Genomic DNA, 19,188 nt, shown 5'->3' with positions numbered 1-19,188 from the left:
TCCAAAAAGCTGAGTTTTTCTCTTTTTTTTTTTTTTTGCACACAGATCAAAGAACGCGTAGCCTCGTTTTCCTAAAGCTGACATATAATTAACCCTCTAAAAGTGCGGCAGTGAAAACGCCGAAAAAAAAGTTGTTAGCTTCCACTTTTTCATCTTCCTCTATCATTCCACTATTTCATCGTTTCATTTCGAAAACGCGCGGCTACCCTCGGTGCTTTGGCCCAACAAATTTTGGCTGCATTGCGCCAAAATACATGCGCTTTCAAGAAGCTTGCAGGCAAAGGAACCTCTCTAGTGCACGCAATCGTCGAAATAGCCAAAATTTACTGGGGATCAGCGCCGAGGTAACCGCGTCGTCGAAATTCTAAAACTTGGTATGAATATCATTCACGGCAGGCTACACTACATTATTAAGGAGCCTAGCAGTAATGTTAAACTTAACTATTCATTATTAGTTAACCAGCCTGCTAGTTAGCACGTATTAGTTGTATTCTGAGGCACTACACCGCTGACAGTGCTATGCAGAAAAAAGGCGCTCTTCAAGCGCAAAAAGACTATTTTTTTTTTAAATGTGTGAAACACCCTGTGTGAAACACCCTGTATAAGTTTGAATGGCGCGAAGGACACGATCACACGCCATTCAAATTTATATGCGCTGTTTATGTTGCATTTATTCACATGCTCATGGTTCACATGGCGCTGCTACCGTAACTCCGCCCGAACGTCCGATCATTCCGCGCATGCTTCGAACTAAGAAGAGGCCTCTCCATAGCATACGAGCCAGTTAACAGCTGTTCGGCTCATACTGCCCCGCGCTCAGCCACTCAAGTGGGGCTTCGAACAGGCTTTCATCTACGTGGAACCGCGGATAAATATGACCGGCATCCTTTTTCTTTGGCTATGTAGGCAACTGACGCAGTAAGTCGGCACAAGTAACATGCTGCTCCAAGAGTGAGCAGCTAAGGAGAGCTGGACACACTTTTTCACCCCAACTGGCTCCGCAATGAGCTTTATGGGTTCTTTCTGCGAAAAAAGAAACGAAAGTGCTCAAGACGTTGTAAGAGCGACAGTGACGCCTTTGGGCTGCGCGTTGCGCGAAAAATACTACAAAGTGCTCACTAAGGTCGACGTGGCTTACTGCATAAGATATATGACTGATTATATAACCCTGTGTTTTATTGTTGCGCATAAAATTATAATTCAAAGTACACATATATTTGCAGACGACAGCGATCGACTGAAGTCGGCTTTAAAAAACCTTCCTTTAGATCATCACTTAAGAAAAACATACTATGTGTGTGAGAACGAAAGCTATTTTTAACGTGAACAGAAGTAATTTCAACATTGTAAACAAAAAGAAATTTAGTAATTTTATACAGAAAAATCTGGCCACCTTAATTTTAGTGTGCGAAAAACTGGCCACACTGGGTTTATTACAAATTGTAAGTTATGCTTTGATATGCGGACATATTGCAACGCTATTTTAATTTTGTGCAAAATATTAATTCAATGTTATTAAAGTATTTAATTAAGAAACATAACGAGTAATTTGCAATAAAAATCTGGCCACCAATAAGTACAAAAAAGTCTGGCCACATTTTAACAACTTTACTCAATTTTTTGTTGTTCAGAATTTAAACTTTTGCAACTTTTTAGTTTTGCTTTAATATTATGTTAATGGAGCTTTTAACAATTAATTTTTGTTGTGATTGTTATACTTTTAAAGGCTTGCACAACCAAGTGCAGTTTCTTTGCCGTGGATGTTGTCGCTCAGTTGCAGTCATTGGATTAGTCAGTACGAACGTAAAGCAACAGGAGAAAAAGTGCAGAAATCTCGCCATCCAAATCGAAAACTGCCTCGTACATCTCCAGTGCAGAATGATGCTGGCTAGCCTGTTAAACGTTGATGCGCTTGCTGTTGTAGTTTTGTTTGCAGTTTTTTTTTCAGTCAAAGACTTGTTGATGTCTGTGTCGCTCGACGTGACTTATCATTTCCCAAGGTGCAAGAAATTAGGGCCTCAGAAGCAGACAAGAAACTTTTCACGTGTGTCAGTGCCGTTACCTGGTGATGCTCTGCTGGCTTTGCCGCGCGTATTGTCACCTGCCCTTTTCTCCTTATTCTTCCTTGCCAAGATCACATTCTGCTGACTACCCTTTCTACGTCGGCCGATTTTTGGCCGGTGCGCTACTATAGTTGCTTAGAAAACAGACCCGATGGTGGTTGTGTCGTGTACAGTGCCTGCATATGCCAGTGGTGAGTGAGTGAATAAACATTTACTGAAGTTGGGAGAGTCTGTAGAATTTCCCACGAGTGGTGTGTCCACGTTCGCCCCATCTGCTGTCGCGACGTGATGAGCTACAGGCCTGACGCAAGCACGAACAGCCATTCTCCGGCGGACGTCCCTGCGCGGCTGCGATCCCCGCGATGCACTCTGCAAGAATGCGCACTGCGTGTGCGAGTACGGTTGTGCGTTTTTTTTTCTTTCAATTTATTTATTATCCGAGAAGTTTGCAATACTGCATTGCTTCATGGTTTGCATACCGTGCAAGCCAGTGCGTTCAGTCGTCGCTTCAGCTACCGGCACTGCACATGAATACAGTAAAGCAGCGCGATGGGGCGCACCCCTTGCCTTTATCAGCTCCAAGTTAATTAAGCTAGCGTGTGACTGATAATCTGCGTTTTATAGGCGTTAGTCCAGTAAAGAAGAGATGGTCAAAGCTTCTTGGGTAGTCGGTGGGCTCAGCGCCCACTTATTTCACTTTACAACTGTGAGAGCTGAGGACAGGCAAAGTCAAGCAGAGTATGTGAAGTAGATTAGCACGATGAAATCACACTGGTAGTGTGTTAACACTTCTAAAAGCGAGTTCAGGTGGGGTCTGGCCATAATCTGCCGCTCTCGGCTACATCTTTCTATTTACTGGCGACTCAGGTACAACACCGAAAAAAAAAAAAAACTACATATTTCAGCAGTTTGTGTAAGGCATTGCATATATATAGGGTGGCTAGGTTTTCTAGCACAAACTCTCCTCTGTCCTTCAAAAGATCTGCTGTTACCTAATCTTCACCAGCTGCTTTCCCCCTTTGCATTGCTCCTAAGGCTTTCTTTACTTCCTCTTTCATTACTGGTGGAATGTCCCATTACTGTGCTCTACTACCTCTCTGATTGCATTGGCTACTGTACAGAGTTGTATATAACTCTTCGGCACCTTTAACTATATTATCTTTACTGTAAATGACATTGCTCTCTTTTGTCGCTTAGCGTGTACATCTGGTTTTCACCTATGCCTAGTTTCCTCTTCACTGCTTTTGGGCTACCTTTGTTCTTTAGAGCACGCTTGATTTTCTCCATATTATACTTCCTCATGTCGGCTACCTTGCGTTTATTTAATAACTTTGATAGCTCTGCCAGTTCTATTCTATCCGTATAGGTTTCATGCTTTAGCGTTTCTTAACCCCTTAAAAGGCCAATTAAATAAAATTATGTTCCAAAATTGACAATTTTTTTTATGACTTGAAATGCTTCAGTAACATGTTTAAAGCAGAAAAATATTTACAGAAGCAATTTATGGCAGATAATAATCTTTCATTGGTCATTTCCATGCCTAAGGCCTTTGAGGTGCATTCTGAAACAAAAAAATAAATTCTTCAAATTCCAGAAAGTAAGAGTTAGCTTAAAATTGCTGTGCAATAAATTCACTATTGTTTCATAGTTGCCTTCAGACTAGATGAGACCATCACTTGTGACAGCATTCAAGCCATGGCACGGTGCAGAGGGCCTTCTGATACCATCTGTACCAGATCCTCATTTCCTCCCGGATTTTTTTCCATTTCCATCTCGCTTCATGTAGTACACTACATAGCAGCATGTCGGTTCTTTCTTCTCTATTCGTGGGATGTGCTACGGGAAGCGGCACTCAACAAAGTGCTTCATATTCAGGGGACATCCTGGCCGCCCTTTCTTCTTGATTTATTTGGGTACTTGCTGATGGTCTCGTCAACAAGTTGCAGCTGATAATCCAGATGAGATGCTCTGCCTCCTGCTTTCTGCTAGAGAATGAATGAATTATAGGTCGCCTCATCCAATGAGTTTTGAAAGGTCTTCTTGTATGAGATCTAGGCATTACCTCACCTAAGACAGTCTTAATCAGCCAGTTTCTTGACTAGTACATCCTTTCATCTGGTTTCTGTACAATGCCCTGCAGCAACACGCAATTCTTCTCGCGTAACTGGAAACCATTTTTGGAAGCGAGAATGCTTGCCCTGCTTACTCAAATTCAACAGCTGAGAGGCATACCGGTTTGTCTCCACAAGAACAGTTCAGCATCAAAGTAAGCCTCAAAGAGCTCCAGTCGTTGGGGAGGAGACCCTACTGTGAGCTTCAGTGATGATGAACCTTTGAACTCAAATCGTGGAGGTTGGTGATGACCTCAGCTCGTCATAAGCAAAAATGTGCAGATCACTTGTGACGAGCTAAGGTCGATAAGCCCTTATGGGGTTAATGAGATTTTTCATCTCCTGAGATAGCTTGCTGGCATCCTGTTGAACCTTCCTACTGCCTACTTCTACTGCGCCCTCCGTAATGATAGCTGTGAGATTACCGTTAATTGTTTGAACATTAAGATCATCTTCCTCAGTTAGAGCCAAATATATGTTCTGCAGCGATATCCTGAATTCCTGCACTTTCCCTCATGGACTTCTGTTTCACTGATTTCTTCCGTTCTGTCTTCAGGTCTAAGCTAATCCTTACCATTCTGTGGTCGCTACAACGCACTTTTCCAGGGACCTCTATGTCCTCCACGATCCCAGGGTGAGAATGTAGTATTTCATTGTTGGTACAGTTCGCCAAATCTGCACTTAGGCTACTACACGTGCCATGTTCGAAAGCTTCAGATTTATTCCAGCAGCCTCAAGTCTTTTAACATGTGCCAAAAACTCACTCAAGTGTTCTAGTATTTTGCCTCCATTGCAGTGGCGGTATTGGCATTTTTAAAACCAATGCAGCATGGCAGCCTTATTAGCAGTTGGCAGATACGGCTAAACAAGTGACAGCTGACAACAGTAGTGAATGGTGCAATAACGGGATGATACAAGGTGTCTTTATAGGATTACTAGCAGTGCTAGCTGAAGAAATAAACAGAAAAAAAGGGTGAAGGTTTAGTGGAAAGTAGCTGCTTGTATACTTCTGTTCCATCTTGAAAAGTTGGCTTTTACACACAACAGAGAAAGGTCGTACATAAATGCTAGTACAAAACACTGGAAAGGCATGGGGAGGCACGAGTCAAAGTTTATATTTCAGCCGTTTGTGTTGCGTGTCCCACTGCTTGTGAGTCATTGCTGTTTTTGTGCTCTCCCCCACACCACTTTTGTGGGCATTAAATTTTTTAGTTCTTCAGCAATAGACTCGCATGTCAATTGGACCTACTGATATTTTTACTACCATCGAGATGTCATTCTTTATGATCAAGCTCACGTATATCAATGCTAACAGCAAAATATACGTGAATGTATCAATGCTTCTAACAGATGGAATGTATGTGAAATTGACTAATGCAACCTTTCATATGCTCTGGTACGTACTTATTACAAAATTCACAGAATTTGTTTGGATTTCAGGAAAAAGGTAAAAGCAAATGGAACCTGTAATCTACACTAAGTAATAGAGGTATGCAAACAAAATTAGAACAATATCTTAGTGCAAGGAAGCAAGAAATGAATCGCGCATTACAAAGGATAATACCTGTGCTCTGCCTTTTTTTTTCTGCGCACCAGTGCAATACTTGGGCTCTGTATCCATTTCTATGAGCAATTTCTGTTGTCTATGCATTTAACTCATATCAAAGCATTTAGTGGACATAGTTCATGTTCATGAAATGCCAGGATAGCCAGGAATGCCAGGTCATGAAATGACGTGCCATTCTTTTTCGTGTGAAACTGTGTTTTCTGGTAACTCTGATAGGTGTTCAGGATATGAATCACTCTGCCTGAAAGGCCTCTGATATTGCTTTAGCAATGTTATCTCATCATACTGATTTACAGAAACTAAGTCCAAGTGCCTTAAGGTGGGTTTCAGATAGACACCATACTTTGAACTGATGATTATGCACAGTGATTTCTTCTGCTGTTTCTCTAATCTTTTGTGTGTTCTTTCACATCACACACCATACATGATAGCCAAAGTGTACTAAAAATAATTCATAAATAAGCTGTTTGATATTTGGTTGGAGACAGAATCTTAGTTTGCCTAGTGTACCAACTAATGTATTCACTTGTTTATGGCTCCGTCTCCTACATATATTCCATAATAAGCATTCGTTGAAACACTAAAACTCACGATTACGATCAATTTTCGATAACGGTGACACCGTGTGCCAGGCTAAATACCACTACTTGTTCTTTCCAATTTTATAGTCAAATATTTTGCAACCTACCATGCATTCCATTTATTCATTCATTTCATTTGTGTCATTACCGTTTAGGAAAAAGTTACCAATGACATTAAGGAAATGCTGAAGAAATCATGGAGACAGAAGGATAGAGGCAGATGACACAGGCAGTCATGGTCGTTTTCATGATGTTGAGTCAACTAACTCACAGCAGTTCCCTTGTGATGTAGGAGTTTGGAGCCATGGTGGATGCTTCCTAATTCGTAGTTCATCTTTACATCAGTAGATGTTCTGTTCTTCAGTGCCATCATATTTTCTGTGACCCCTTTAACTGCAGTGGACGTAAAAATTGCACTGTCAGCTACAACTGCAGTAATCTGGCACCATAGGATCGCCAGACTATGAACTAATCACTAAAAAAATTTGTGGGCAATCGTATGGTGTGATGTGATAAATCTACCTCAGCAGTATTGATTTAACATTTCACGTCACTTTTACAATGATCACCTTCTCACTGCATCTTTGAATTTGATTTCTCTGTCTCTTGTTTTGTTCCACTGCTGTGTTGGCTTCTAGTGGCTGGAGGCTTCTGAGGTCAAAGGTGGATGGAGCTTCTGGCAGGTAGAGGCTGTGGACACAGAGGCTATGGCATTTTCACCGAATGAAGACTGTACTATTAATGCAGTAAAAATTCAGCTGGTAGTTTGCCTGTTAGCACATTGACTTTGTGAGTAATTAACTCAGCAAAGTCTTCACAAGAACCTGGACAAGGGATTGCCAAACTGTTTTTGCTGCACAAGGCAGATTTTTGAAAATTTTCAGAATTAAACAAGTCACTCCAGAAACCGTGCTTGATGGCATGAATCAAGTTATTTAATCTGTGCCAATGCCTGAATCCGTCTATATCTTAACAATGGTTCTGTTTTTAAAGGAAATTATGGAATAGTTCTTCCCTGTAATGTGTGGATTTAGGATAATTTTTCACTACCTACACTTTGATATAGTTCTTCCCTGTAGTGTGCGGAGTGAAGATAATTTTTCACTACCTACACTTACCACAATTTATTTGTTCGAGTTATGGTGTGTATATAGCAAGCACCTGATGTATGCTGTCCAAGATTCATTAAAAGTGTCCTAAACTGAGAAAAATTACTAGCGAACTTCCTAGAAGTTGGCTTCTACCTAAAACAGTTCCAGAGTAAGTGCTAAGGCCCTCCTAAGAATGCCCAAGACAGCTCATTGGATAGATAACTTTTTATTTTGTAACCAACCTTGTTATTTAGAAGTGTCACACTGTGCCTTCACTGCACAACACGCATGTGCCCTCCCTAACAAAACAATATAAGACAGCTCATTAACATTATAAGACAGCCCATTAGACACACCATATACTTTTCTTGCTATATGAAAATTTTAATCAGTGAAAAGTTATGCTGAGGAAGCAAAAAGTTTACGATAAGAAGAGCCACCATCTTCAGCTAACGGTTTTGTACGGTACCTTCACTGCACACACATACATCTTCCAGTTTAGTGTGTTCAGCCTCGTGAAGAAGCTGTGTTGGAAAGTGGGAGTGAAGAAACTTCTCATTTTTCCGCTTTTCTCGAGCTTTTATTTTAAGTACTTCACATGGCTTGGCATGGCATCTGGCACCACAGTGAGATTCACTTTCTTTTGTGCAGGTATAATGTAATCACAATGCTCCAAAATTTAATTACTTCAGTTTCTTGTTATGCGAATTATGAAGCACCTCAATAGTTCAGTAACTTTACTTCCACATTCAGAAGTCAAACAGTGAGAAATGGCAGTGTGAGTCATGAGAGGATAGACCAGCGGACGCAATATTGGACATATCCATAGTTTTGCAGGCTGTAACGAGCCTGTGCTCACTATGCGCATATTTCCAACTAGCAAAATCCATGACCAGCCGTTACCAAAAACCACAAAATAGGAATCTCTGCTGTTGATATATAAGAATGTGTAACGTAGACTTAGATCCGTATGGAACATGCAAAATGCCATATTCGCATCAACGCTGAGCATTTTCTTCCCTCTAATTATCTCCCTACTATTTATCTCCTTCAGAGTGCACTTCACATTCTATTTAGAACCAAGGTACTCATGCAGAGCAATGTTTTTTTCCATTGCTTTTCAATATAGCTACAGTAGCCTCAACCATCACACTCGTGTGCTGTGAGGAGAAGCTAACTTTTCAAAAAGCTCAGTGTGGCTGTGGAAAAAAAAATTTTTTTGAGGAAAGGTAAGGCACATTAACTATGGCAAAGCACACGGACTGTAAGCGTGGGCAAGAGGAAGAGATTGGCTAGGAATGGGGAAGGAAGGGGTGCACAAGGGTCACACAGGCCCCTGAGAAGTAAAAGGCAGTGAGAGCTGTATATGAGAGGTATGGAAAGGAAAAAGGGACAGGAGGATAAAGTACGATACAGCAGTGATGGCGATGGTAGCCACCACTGTACAGGCGGGAGTGTGAGGATTTACTGCGCTTTACTCTCGTATTCGAACCTTTGCACCTAAGAGAACAGAATTCCGTTTTTTTTTTTTTTCCCCATATCCTTTTTTTTAGCTCTACAGTTGGCCTGAATAGTTTGTGCTCATGTTTTAACCATAACACTTTTTTCCTTCTCATTGAGCCCCAACCTGCCTCCTCATGTTACATTTGTAGTTGCATTATATTCATGCAGTAGAAATAAGAAGCTGCACGAAGAGGTGGGGGGGGGGGGGTGTATTTTGCTATAATTTATGCTCCAGCAACATAGCTCCATGTCGAAATACAGCACTCCATGTCTTGCCTTGCATCCTGTATGGGTCAAATACAGCACACCGTTTACTGAACTACAACACATGTGACCTATGTTAAGCAGGCTAAGCAAGAAAGGTGTTTTTCAATAATGAATGCCGTTGCTTCAATGTTGAGTGATTGTCAGAAATTGTGAGCAATTCTTTTGTAGCAAAAGACTTGTTTTGCTGTAATGTTAAAACAAAGTTTACTCAGTGCTCGGAAGAAACCTTTGCCACCACAGTTGCAACATGTCGTAGTAGGGTTTGGTTTAAATGTGCTCTAATATTTTCTTGTTGTGAGGAGTGCAACGTAACTGAAGGGTGCAAGCTGAAATGTGTAGAAAACATTTCCAAACTAAAACTGCAAAGAAAGACGAAGAAGGTGCCCCAGTCAAAAGCCAAACTTACAGCTGTGGTCAGATATGGAAATGCACCACCTAGCAAAACAAAAAGCATCAGCAAACAAATGTGTGAACACAGCACAACACAGCAGTCGTATCTTAGCCACACAACCATCAATCAAAAAGCCAACTGCTTCATGGATAGAAAATAACATGCAATAACATATTCTTCACTGTGACGTTTAATGAAGTGGCTGCCTAGTACCACCCATTCGCACCTGCTTGTCTTGCAGTCAATAAAAGAAACCGTCAAAAAGCGTGGAGCCGCTGCAGTGGCAAAGATGTTGTGCACTGTCAATGTCAGAGGGGCAGTGTTCCTTCATCCTGAGTTTGAAATGTTGGCAGCATTTTTTGGAAATTGTTCTGAAAGCATGCAATAACTACCCCTCTTTTGATCAGCTTGCAGTGTGACCCATCCTGTAGTAAGCAGCTTTCACAAACATGTTGGCCAGCTGAAAGTCAGAGGATACCCTAGAACTTTGTTACCTGCTGTAACAGAATCAGTACTCAAAAGATTAAGCTTTTTGTTGCTATATTTCACATGGCGCCAAGATGGTAGCTGAGAGGCATACATGAACAATGTTTTTAATGTTTTTTCCACTCCCTACTCACTTTCTGGCCTGTGCTACACATTACTGCAACGCAAAAATAAAAACTGGGTGCGCTATGCAACATGCTCTGGGGCAAAATTATGGGAAAGAGTGAGCTCAAGGTCGACCCCCCGCCCCAAGGAAGAAATTTTACGAAGAAAACCATGCTTAACCCAATTTTTTCACTGAAAAATGTTGAGGAAATACGCAAATGGAACTCTCCCCAACTGTCCCGACCAGGAGTGACCCATAAATCATTCTCTGAATATGCTGTTAGATTTAGGAAATATGCCACGTGCTGCCACATACCTCTTGCATGCAGTAAAGTGTAATTTGGCAAACTATAGCTATGAGAGAACACCAAGCCTCTCCGACATCTGGCAATGAACAACCCCGCTATCATTGGATGATTGGAAATGCTGCCTGCTTTCTGATAGCATTTTAGTTACCGGGCTTGGAAAGAGCAGATATCAACAGATGCTGCTAGATGCCTACTTTTTAAACAACTCTGCAGTAAGCCAATGTGCCTTTGCTTTTCTTCTTCTGTCCAAAAAGTTCTGTTTTCAGTCTTTTATGTTGAAATTTGCTCACATCCTATTTGCATACGCTTTTTTTGGTTTGCTGGATGTTGCTTTTCTGTGTTAAACCACAGTTTAACAGTGGCATCAGTCTTTTGCGCCTTCATTTCTTATTCGTGTTCTTCTGGCTGGTTTTCTGCTTCTATCGTATTACTAACTTGCCCAGACCTCTACCCTTCTGTGCTTTCAACTCTCCCATCCAGTCCAAGCTAAGTGTGAGCAAAGCACGCATTATGTGTCAAGTTATTCAGTAATGTTCGTTGCAGATTTACTGTGTCATGGTGCATACATGCTGTTCAGTAATTTATTAGCATGTTAGACATTCTGCAAGGAGAGTGGTCAATAATTTGTTTTGTTTGGAAAAGGCATCCCAGTGCAATGACAGTTATCAAGCCTGTGCTAGTACTATAGCACTAACATTCTACCAAAGAAACGCAAAGTTGACATTGCAACCAACAAGGGTGTATGGGTGTTGTGTATAGAGGGTGTTAGTCTTATCATGCATGCGCTGTTCTTATCATGCATCACGAGCACCACCCACTTTCATGTGTATATAAACATCATCACCGGAATAAACGGGGGTCATTTGGTGGCACGCCTCCAGCCACAAACCTTGGCGTCCTTCTTTGTTTTGGCGCCGATGTTTCGGCGCCACCACATACTGGCGCAGTCGACGGTCCGGTGGCTTGACGCTTGGCCATTTCGACTACAGGATTGCGGCTCATCACACGGGAGGCGTGTCAGGCAATGGATTCGTTTGCGCTACTGCCAGTGGCCCTTTTTCTGGAAGTACCTGGGCAACCGCCTGTACCGTGGCATCAGTGGAAGGAGGACTTCGAAATTTTTCTACAAGCAACAGGATTCGACGAGAAGTCCGAGATTCGGAAGAGGGCCATCCTACTGCAATGTCTAGGCGTTGAGGGTCGTCGGGTTTTCCGCACGCTCGCTCCGGGACCGAAGACCGCGGGCGCTGCAATGGATTCACTCGAGCAAAAGACTGGACAAACAGGTACCCCTGTTAGCGTTTACAATGAAGCGCTCGCATTGCTGGAATGCCATTTCACAAGCACTGTGAATGTTCTCGTTGAGCATCGCCGATTCATGCTGCGATGGCAGCTTCCGGATGAACCGATACGCGACTACGTCACAGCCCTCCGACAACTGGCAAAGACCTGTGATTTCGGCGACTTTCTTCCTTTGCGTGACAAGGTTGTCGATGGCGTTCGAAGTGTAAAACTGCGACAGAAGCTGTTATTGAAAGGATCGACGCTTATGTTGAATGAGGCAGTCGACATCCTGCGGACGTACGAAGAGGCAGTCGACGGTGCCCGACTGTTTGAGGACGGCTACGACGCTTACCGAGTTCAGCGAGTGATGGAGGCAAGAGGTCTGCTGCTCAGGGGCATTTCCTCATCAGGTCCGGGGCGCAAGTGCTACCGGTGCGGCTCAGCTGGACACCTAGCCAACTCGCAAGAATGTAAGGCTCGTGGGAAGCGTTGTGCAAGGTGCCACAGGATTGGCATTTTCAAGTAGTGTGTGAAGGCCGCGGAGAAGCAGAAGTGCGGGCTATTCGAGATGAAAACTGCACAGAGATGTTGGGCGTGCTGACGGTGACGCAGGTGGAACGGGGAACTTTGGTGGTCGATGTGTGCATCGAGGATGAATCAGTTCCACTGCTGGTAGACACAGGCTCAGCTGTGTCCATTTTACCTCACCGTTTGTACCAAGAAAAGTTCGCCTGCTGGTTTGACTTGGATCCTGCCGTGGCAATGCTGCAGGACTTCTCTGGCCAAAGGATTCCGGTCATCGGTTGTTTTGTGGCAAAGACTGTGGACGGGAGTGTGTCGGCCAACGTTCGTTTCCACGTGGTTCCACAGGGCATTGCGTTATTGGGCTTGGATGCAGTGCAACAGCTACGATTACGCATTGATGGAGCATCGTTGGCTTGCTTGCAGACGACGGCGACCGCCGAGTCGTTGCCCCCAGAATTATGTGAGTTTTCTTTTCTTTTTGCTGACAAATTGGGCTTGGCGAAAGACGTAGTACATGAAGTGAAGCTGCGAGCCGATGTGAAGCCCTTGGCAGCGAAGGTTCGGCGCCCCTTGACGCTACGATAGCAAGTCTCTAATGAATTAGCCCGGTTGGAACAGGAAGGCATAATTGAGCGTGTGAACGCATTGGAATGGGTGTCGCCGATAGTTGAAGTGAAAAAAACAGATGGAAGCATCCGCCTGTGAGTCGATTTTCGCGAAGCAAATAAAGCAGTGGTGGCGGATGGATTCCCACTGCCTCTCACTGAAGAACGAGCTTAATGGAGCCGCATGGTTTTCAAAATTGGACTTGTCATCCGCATACTACCAAGTGGAGCTAGCTGAAGGCAGTCGAGAAGTAACAACGTTCGTGACGCATGAAGGACTGTTCCGTTTCCGCAGAGTATGTTTCGGCCTCGCCTCAGCCCCTGCTGCATTTCAGCGGATGATGCAGGAGATACTGTAGGGTTGCAGCGGCGTTCTGTTCTACATTGACGATATCACTGTCTTCGGCAGGATGAAGTAGGAACACATCGGCCACTTACGTGAGGTTTTTCGACGGATTGCAAAAGCCAGCCTGCAACTAAACAAGAAATATGTGTTTGAAGTGCAGGAACTGTCTTTTCTGGGCCACCATGTCAGTGCTAAAGGGCTGAGGCCCCTCAAGTCAAAAGTCGACGCAGTTCTTTGCGCAGACATCGACTGATGTGGTTGGTCTGCGTTCTTTTTTGGGACTTCTGGGGTATTATGCTCGTTTAATCCACATTATGCAGAGGAAGTGGAGCCATTGTGGCGGCTTCTTCGCAAGGGCCAGGAGTTCTGCTGGGACCAGAGCACAGAGGACAGTTTCTGCAAGGCCAAGGCACTGCTGGCATCGTGCGGGGTTGTGGCCATGTTCGACAAGGCGCTACCTGTACAAGTGACTGCTGATGCCTCAGCCTATGGGTTAGGGGCTGTGCTGCAACAAGTTGTTGATGGTGAGTCACACACAGTGGCATTTGCATCCAGGACCTTGACGCCACAAGAACGCAGATATTCTACAGGAGAACGGGAAGCATTAGCATGCCTATGGGCTTGCGAGTATTGGCATGTGTATTTGTGGAGCCGAAAGTTCATTCTAAGGACTGACCATCAGGCACTGGTGACTTTACTATCCAGCAATGGCACAGGTCGACGCCCCCTTCGAATAGAAAGGTGGTGTGTAAGGCTCATGCGGTATAATTTCACTGTACAATACACAAAGGGAGAAACCAATGTGGTGGCTGATGCACTGTCCCGGTTGCCCATGCCATCAGTGAAAGGTGAGCCTTTGGAAGAAGTAGTTGCTACAGTGTCAAGTGTTATTATGAAAAGTCAACTACAGGAAGCAACAGAGAATAACCCAGTGCTGCAAGAGGTGATGCAGTATGTCGTATCTGGGTGGCCAGAAAAAAAGGAGCTCAACTGCTACTGTTCGCACGCGTCCGAGATGAACTTCCTGTTGTGGAGGGGTTGTTGTTTCGTGCAGAGCGAATAGTGCCTCCAGCAGACGTCACATCAAAGTTTGTTGCAATCGATAACAAATCTCATCCGGGCATTTTCAGGACGAAACAACGGCTGAGAGAGTTGTATTGGTGGCCCAGAATGGATGATGACGTGGAAAATAGCATCAGGAGCTGTGCAGTTTGCAAAGCGGCAGACAAGTCTGCAAAAGCTGTGACAGCCCCCCTGCAGCCAGTGCAATGGCCAGAGAAGCCATGGCTTAAGTTGGGAGTAGATATTGTGGGGCCAATGGAACGAGCACCGCCCGACTGCACGCTTGCAGTAATAGTTGTGGATTATCACAGCAAGTGGCCTGAAGTTTTTTTTGTTGCGGCTATAACTGCACAATCAGTAGTCAAAGTCTTGCTAGAGCTTTTTGCACAGGAAGGGTACCCAGGGAGTGTGGTCACAGACAATGGCCGTCAATTCATGTCCACATATTTTTAGAAATTTTTGCAGGCCAGGGGCATTCAACATTGTGTGACGTCTTTGTATTACCCTCAGTGCAATGGCCAGGTCGAATGGTTCAATCGCGTTCTGAAGGAGTGCATGCAGACTGCATCACTGGAGCGCAGGCCATTGAGGGAAGCCATCCTGGAGTACTTGAGTGTCTACAGGGCTACACCACATGCCACAACAGGGGTGTCTCCAGCATTCTTGCTACACGGAAGGAGGCCTGGAACTAGGTTAGATGTTGTTGGCCTTCCAGGAGACGGATTCTTCGATGAACCAGTGGTGCACATGGCAGACTTGCGACAGCGTGTCAAAAACCGAAAACAACGAGTGAAAAGTTACAATGATGAAAAACGGGGTGCCAGAGATTCCACCATCAACACAGGGGACTTTGTGAAAATATGGAGAGATATTGACACGAAAAGCGAGCAGAAGTTTTCCTTGCCACTGGAGGTGAAGAAGCGATAGGCAGGAATTCATTTTTACTGGAAGACGGAAAGAAGTGGAATGTGTCGAAGTTGACAGTAGTTGCCCGAGGGGGTCAACAAGATGCGCGGCTGTTGCTGGAAAAGGTGAAGGGGCATCGTGGCGGAGTGGTTGATTTCGAGACTGATCTGCCCAATTTCAGGACTTCTGCAGGCAGCAGACACTGCAACAACAGCTCATTTTTATCGTATGGAAGCCACAATCCTGAAGTCCACACTTGCGAAACGTGTTCAGGGGACGCTGGACGACTTCTTTCAGCGGCAATAAATCTGTATGCCGATGTTTGCATTTTTTTTCCGTAGTCCGCATATTACGAAATAGCGGATATAGCGAAGTGATTTCCAATTCCCGCCGACTTCGTTATAACCGGGCTAGACTGTACTAGCGATAGAACCGCTATCGATACAAGACTATCGGTAGTGAAACTGTCGATGGTAAGATTATTGATAGTAACAATATTGATATTATGCATTTGTTGGCCAGCCATATAACCAAAACATTTGCGATACCTGATTGGTTTGACGATCTCATGTGGCTTAATGTCGCAAAGAGACTCAAGCTATTATTGATGCCGTAGAAGAGGTCTCCGGGTAAATTTTGACCAGCTTTGGTTCTTTAACGTGCACTGGGACAGTTCGGAAAAACACCTGGGACTGCTTCGGATGAAACAGCAAACACTGGGACAGTATAGAAAAATACCTAGAACTGCATCCGATTAAAGAACAAACAGCCGTTGTGCTGGCTTGCTGATGTAACCGCTGCAGAAATGGTTTTTGCACACATGTTTCGCAACTCAGACATTTGCACGCTAACATTTTATCCAGCAACTTTACGTCGGGAACGTCTGCAGAGCTCGGTGACGCGTAAGCTGCGAAAACGGGCGAGTCCTGTCAGTTACTCATGCCATCACCTCCATACCACAAACTCGGGAAAACCAAGTTTAGGATGCAGTGGGTATGCGTAGTTGATTTTATAGTATCGATAGTACTATATATAACAAGTAGTATCGACACGGCTATCGATAGTACTATCGATAGTTTTGCATCACTACTTCTCAGTCTCCATCGTGACTCGCAGCTTGCCCGGCTTTCCCTTACCCATCAGGGTCATTGGTTACTGACTCAAGCAGCTATCTCGCCCATTCCAATCTCCCCGTTTACCTCTCCTATTCCCACCCCCACTCCCAATCTTCGTATCCTTCCCCTAGCTCCCGGCCAACATGTCCCCCGTCCTGCATGCCGGCCATCGTCATGCGGCCGCGCAGCACCATTCCCCTCTCTTTGATATCCAGGGTGTAGCCTACACGGATGCCTCCTTCGAGGCTCCTCAAGGTTCCTGCGGCTACGCCTTGTACCATCCACGCCTCCCTGCTCCTGAAACCCACACCAGCGGGCCGTATCTACACCCTCCGGATGCACTGTCCCTCGAGGTCCTCGTCATTGCGCATGCCCTCCAGTCATTTGCCCTCCTTCCTTCTCTCCAAGAGTACACAGTCTATTCAGACTCACAAGCCGCTATACACCACATACAGAAACGCACCCTAACCCCTTCTCTCCAACAGGAGGTCAAACGAGCGGTCTCCGCACTGCAGCCTTCAATCGTTTTCCTCCGCTAGGTCCCTGGGCATTCAGGGATTGACGGCAATGAGCTGGCCCTGCAGCTCGCCTGCGGCACACTTTTCCGGGCACCGTTGATCCCCTGGCCCAAGCCCTCGGAGGACGGTGGGAGACTCACCCTTCGCCACACCATAAAAGAGGTCTACCTTGAGCTCCGCCTCGACAAACACCTTTACCCTCCCCCTCATCCATCACTCATGGTGCCGGAGTCTCGCCTTCTTCGGCACATCCAAATGAACGTAGTCATCACCCCGTCCCACCGCTTTCTCTATCGCTATCGGTCGGACCCTTCCTGTCCCAACTGCCCCTGTATCTATGCGGACCTCGGCTGCTCAGCAGTCGGGTTCCAACCGCCCACCCTCTCTATCCATCACCACCTGGCTCGACTAGCTTGGCGCTGAAGGGGAAGAAGAACAGTGACTTCTGGTCGCCCAGGCGGTCGACATGCTCGTCCTATAAATTATGGTCGATTAAAGGTCTTTTACTACTACTACTACTAGTTTGTTTCATTTACTTCCCTACAAACTAAATGACTCATTGCTTACGGCCGGTAGATGAGTCGCATGTTGCCGAAAATATCAAAACCTAAGGCCATGTACGATCGGTTTGAAGCAAGACAGTCAAAGATGCATACGTGCTTTTTAAAGGCAGATGCAGCACTACCATCGTGAAACTTCGACGTATTTAAGGTCATAAAACGCGAAAAATGACAGTAATAGCAGAGGTCAGATTGAAAGTAGTTTATTCAGTTCATATAGGAAAAAAAACCACCTTCTCCTTGCTCTCTAAACGGTGATTAACATCTGCATTCTTGTAGCAATAACAAAGTTCTGTATCTGACAAGTGAATGCCGACACATGCTCAGGGTAGCATTTCGTGAGTCGGAACCGCCGTCTGCTATCCCAGTGTTGCCATACTATAGTGTTGCCAGAGTTGCGCGAACCGCCCAGCTCGTTAGAGCAGCCGTGCCCGGAGTGGCCGTCGCCTGTTCGCCGTTGTGAACTTCGTTTTTAGTGACCGATGTCTCGCGCAGACGGGTACCACAGACGAAATATGCCGCTGCGTGGCCCCAGCGAGCGTATTAAGACGAGAGAAACGCGTGATTTTCTTGAAATAAGCGTGCTATGCTCAAATTCACTTGTCGAGCAGACCGGTACCACAGACGAAATCTGCCGCTGCGTGGCCCCAGCGAGCGTATTAAGACGTATTAAGCGCATTAAAATTTCACTTTTATTAGGTTTAACTGCAGCCGCGTTTACCGCCGATACCAGGATCGCTGCAATCGTTTCTACCGAGGCGCCACACTTGGCGCGGACGCGCAACTTGCAACATGCCACAGCCCTGACTATAGTATGGCAACACTGGAATAGCAGACGCCGACGCAGTTGCAGCCGGAGACAACGCCGCACGAGCTGCGTCGCTCTAAACGCACTGATATAAATGTGGCAGGGACACAGAGGAGCAGCGATGAACTTGCAGCGCACTTTAACCCAACAAAGAAACGCCCGGCACAAAAACGCTTCGCTGTAATTTTTGGCTACTCTGCCGAGAAGCCGGTCGATGGATGGATGGATGGATAGGAGCGCCCCCTTTGAAACGGGGTGGTGGCAATTGCCACCATGCTCAGCTTTTCTTTATTTATTATTTTTTTGTTTACTGTGTTGGCAATACTCATTAAGATTCTCCATCAACTTTGCCTACGGTTTCCTACTATTCTAACCTTATGCCACATCTCTGCTTTTCAGCCACCAATCCTCCAATCGCTTTTTGCTGACTTCCACTGCAGATTTATTTACATGACCATTGTTATCTTTAAACCCTAGGGCCTCAGAAAGAGTGACTGTGCCTGCATCGACATCCGGATGGATACCATCACATTTGATTATGAGGTGTTCAATTGTTTCCACAGATCTACCACACACTGCACATGTGTCATCTTCTTCGTTAAATTTCTTTTTGTAGCTGCGCGTTCTAAGACACCCTGATCTAGCTTCAAAAAGTAGGGCACTGCCTCTTGAGTTATCATAGAAAAATTCTTTCCTGATATGCCTTTTCCAGAATCGATATAGTTCTACACTATGTTTCTTTTCCATTGAATTCATCCAATTTTTAACTTCCGCGTTTTTGACCTGTCGTTTAATGCTCTTTCTTTCTCCGTCCTCATGACCGGCATACTTACTGGTTAGTTTTCTAGTTCTTTTCCGCCACTGTGAGTCAACGTTCTTTCTGTATAAATATTTAAATACCTTAGCTGCCCATCTGTTATCGTCCAATTTCCTCAGGCGTTCTTCATATAGTATTTTACTCTTAGCTTCCCGTGCCTCGAACGATG

The 19,188-nt window shown here is 44.9% G+C and overlaps 1 long non-coding RNA gene across 1 annotated transcript; it reads left to right on the top strand.

Moving 5' to 3' along the window:
- Positions 1-1,736: 1,736 nt before the first annotated feature.
- Positions 1,737-7,234, top strand: LOC149350075 (uncharacterized). Its single transcript, XR_016290227.1, has 2 exons — positions 1,737-4,808; positions 6,961-7,234. It is a non-coding gene; the product is annotated as an uncharacterized LOC149350075 (long non-coding RNA).
- Positions 7,235-19,188: the final 11,954 nt, after the last annotated feature.

Source organism: Amblyomma mixtum, chromosome 3 (assembly GCF_055824585.1).
Source record: "Amblyomma mixtum isolate Tamu chromosome 3, ASM5582458v1, whole genome shotgun sequence".
Taxonomy (NCBI): Eukaryota; Metazoa; Arthropoda; class Arachnida; order Ixodida; family Ixodidae; genus Amblyomma; species Amblyomma mixtum.
The sequence above is the reverse complement of the archived record's forward strand: the minus strand, read 5'-3'. Positions and strand labels throughout refer to the sequence as shown.